This window comes from Ovis aries, chromosome Y, assembly GCF_016772045.2.
Source record: "Ovis aries strain OAR_USU_Benz2616 breed Rambouillet chromosome Y, ARS-UI_Ramb_v3.0, whole genome shotgun sequence".
Classification (NCBI taxonomy): Eukaryota; Metazoa; Chordata; class Mammalia; order Artiodactyla; family Bovidae; genus Ovis; species Ovis aries.
In genome coordinates this window covers 11,639,178-11,643,063 of record NC_082741.1, presented here as the reverse complement: position 1 = coordinate 11,643,063, position 3,886 = coordinate 11,639,178, and the positions used below count along the sequence as shown (strand labels likewise).

The following is a 3,886-nucleotide window of genomic DNA, read 5'->3' as shown; positions in this document are numbered from 1 at the left end:
CTCAGAATGACCTGTAGTTTAAAACATATAGGTTATATGTTTCTGAAATTTTCCATTTAATATTCTCGGTGAACAACTGAGGGTTAATTGAAACCACAGAGAATGACACCTGAGATTAGAGGAGTTGACCTTGTCTGGTGATTGCCTTTAGGTGGAAAAAACACTAGAAGGGGCCACTTGAAGCCAAAAGTGATTACAAAATGTCCCATCTCTTCCCATGTGAGGAAGCACAAGCACCACCACAACCCAATAAAAAGACTGCAGTGTACAAATCCAGAGATGAGGACAATGATGATGCTGAGGTCATCTTTGTTGGAGTGGAGCACATCAATGAAGGTGCTGAAACCCTCTTTATCAGTGAGATTTCAAGTTCAAAGCCAGTCATTTCTAACATTTTGAACAGAGTGACCATAGACTCATCTTCAAGAAGAAAGAAGGGCCACGTGAGTCCAGATCCCTCCTGCACGTTGCAAGCTGCAAATCTCAGAACCACAGCATCAGTGCCAGCGGCTATATCACCAGCTTCTCAGGATGAATAGGGAGGAAGAGACAGTCCTATTATTTCTGAGCCTTCTTCTAAACCTGATTATAAAACTAGCTCTCTGGAAGCTGTGCTTCACAATTCAGAATTGCTCTCTCCATGGCCTCACTGTCTCTCTGGAGCTGTTCTCTCATTAGGAGGCAAGGATGAAAGTCCTCTTAATTCAGAGATGTCCCACGTCAGATGAGAAATTTAACAGAGGGAATTCCAAAAGACCCAAAGTCAGCGATGGAATCCCAGGGGGCCCTGCCTCCACCATGGCCCCTCCAGGTATCTCTCCTACAAAGAACTTGACTATGACCTTGGGAGATCTTCCGACCTCACTGAGCCATGTTTATGGTGGGCATCTTTTTCACAGACTCATGCCAATGACCAGGCATGCTTCAGTCTTATGGGTCCAGACAGAACATGTAGTTTGGAAGGGCTGGAGAAAATTGACTTTTTTACTCTTACAAGTCAGAGCAAGACTGTTACTCCCATGAAAGGAAATCTGATCATGTTACTTGATGACTTTTACTATGGACAACATACAAGAGATGGGCAGCCAGAACAGAAGACACACAGCTTTTAAATGCCTCAGCTGCTCAAGAATTCTGAGAAAAATGTCAAGTTTATGATCCATGTGAGGAACCATCTGGAGCTTGAGAGGCAGAAGGTTAACAGCTGGGAAATCCACACTACCTACCAGCACTACCACCACCAGTTTCCCACCCTGTTCCAGCCGCAGTGTCACATTGAAAGTGTCCACACTTTCTGGGAGCCCTCCACCGTCTGTAATATCTGTGAATTTTCCTTCAAAACAGATTGGGTTGTCTTACAGCATATGAAGGACAGTCACAAACCTGGCAAGATGCCCTATGTCTGCAGTGTTTTCAGTTATAGATTGTCAGCCTTTGCCAATGTAGAGGCGCATTTTAGAATGTGGCATGGAATCACAAACAATTTGCTTTGTCTGTTTTGCCTCAAAATTTTCAAACTGGTGACATCCTTTGTAAATCACTCTTGGAGGCACTGGACCAGGAAGGTCTTTCCATGTTCCAAGTGCCAGCTACAGTGTTTGAACCTGAAGGAAAAGACGGAGCATCAGACCAAGAATCATCAGTCATTCAAAAAGCAAGAGCAATTGCGAGGGTTGCCTTGTGAAACACAGGTCATGATCCTAAGTTCAGTTCAGCTGGGACTGAGAGAGACAGCATCCATCATTGTGAGGAACACTGAGTCCCAAGTGCCACCCAGAAAAACTACAAAGAAAATTGACTATGAACAAAAAATATTCCAGACGTGTTGCAGTAAGGGATCTGGCTAAAAAATTATGTTCTACTCACCTCCAGAAATTCAAAAAAGCCCTATTGAGGTTCAGCCAGCTGTATATAAAGACCCTGCCTGGCTTTTGTTGTTCAGTTGCTCAGTCGTGTCTGACTCCCTGTGACCCTATGAATTTCAGTATGCCAGGCTTCCCTGTCCATCACCATCTTCTGAAGCTTGCTCAAACTCATTCCGTTGGGTTGCTGATTTCATCCAACCATTTCATCCTCTGTCACATCTTCTGCTCCTGCCTTCAATATTTCCCAGTATCAGGGTTTTTGTTGTTGTTGTTGTTGTTGTTGTTGTGTGTGTGTGTGTTTTAATGAGTTGAATCTTCCCAAAATATTGGAGGCCAAAATATTGGAGTTTAAGCATCAGTTCTTCTACTGAATATTCAGGGTTGATTTCCCTTTGAATTGACTGGTTGGATCTCCCAGCAGTACAAGAGACTCTCAAGAGTCTTCTCTATTCTCGGGCACCACAGTTCGAAAAGATCAATTCTTCAGCACTCAGCCTTCTTTATGGTGCAGCTCTTCCATCTGAATCTGACTGCTGGGAAAACCATAGCTTTAACTTTACGGACATTTGTTGGCAAAGTAATGTCTCTGTATTTTAATACACTGTCTAGGTTTGTCACAACTTTTCTTCCAAGGAGTGAGAATCTTTTAATTGCACAGCTTCAGTAACCATGCACAGTTATTTTTGAGCCCAAGAAAATAAAGTCTGGCTTTACTGTAACTGAGATTGTACTTGCTTTATCTCTCTACCGTCAATTAGCTTTGAAATTTCCATGTTCTTTCCTGGCTACTCTATGCTCCCCAAAGTAACCACTTCTCTGACCTCTAGCACCAGGGATTCATTTTTCTTTGTTTCAAATGTTAAATAAATAGAATCACACAATAGAGTTTCTTTTCCCCTGGTCTTGTTTTTCTTTTAAGTAAGTGAGATGAATTCTTATTGTATGTAGCTTTAGAACACTCTTTTCCATTGCTGGGTCGAATTCCCTTGGATGAATGGACATAGTCTTATATGTCCATTTTACTGTGCCTGAAATTTGAGGCTTTTATTTTGCCTTTTTGAATAAGCTGCCTATGAACCTGTATGTGTCCTTCATAGTAGTTTCTCTGGGATAGCTATATCTGTATGTCTAGACATGAGATTTTCAGATAATGCATGTGCTAGTGGTTTTGTTGCTAAGTAGTATTTAATTCTTGCAACCCCATAGACTCTGGCCCACCAGGCTCCACTGTCAATAGGACTTCCCAGGCAAGAATAGGAAAGTGGGTTGACATTTTCTTCTCCAGAGGATTTTCCTGATCCAAGGTTCAAACCTGGGTCTCCTTCATTGCAGGCAGATCTGTTACTGACTGAGCCATTCTAATATGCAGGTACAGTCAAATGCTTTTTCAAAGTGATTGAAGCAATGTGTATTTCCACTAACAGTACTGGCATTTCCATTTCTACTGAACACTTTGGCACTGTCAGTCTGTTTCATCATATAACTGAGCAGGACCCTGTAGGGCTTTCCCAGGGACAGAACAACCCCTCCCACTCCCCACCCCTGCACACACCCTACCAATGTACCCTGTCTCTTATTTGTAGAAAAACTTTAGGTCTTGGACTTTCCATGAGTTTCAAAGAACAAATTTAATTACAAGTGAAAAACTACAGAAATAAGAAAAAACATCAAGCAAGACAAACAATAATTTGTTCTTGGGTAGTCCTGTTCATTCTTTGTGACCCCATGGGCTCCAGCACACCAGGCTTCTCTGTCTTTCACCATCTCCTGCAGCTTGCTCAAACTCAAGTCCATTGAATCTGTGATGCCATCCAACCATTTTCTGTCATCTTCTTCTCCTCCCGCCTTCAATCTTTTCAAGCATTAGAGTGTATTCTAATGAGTCAGCTCTTCCCATACAGTGGCTAAAATATTGGAGCTTCACTTTCAGTATCAGTCTTTCCAGTGAATATTCAGAGTTGATTTCCTGTAGGACTGACTGGCTTGATCTCACTGCAGCCCAAGGGACTCTCAAGAGTCTT

General features: G+C 42.4%; 1 pseudogene; it reads left to right on the top strand.

Moving 5' to 3' along the window:
* The first annotated feature begins 200 nt into the window (after positions 1–200).
* LOC132658961 (zinc finger protein 280A-like) lies at positions 201–1,882 on the top strand (annotated as a pseudogene).
* The last annotated feature ends 2,004 nt before the right edge of the window (positions 1,883–3,886 follow it).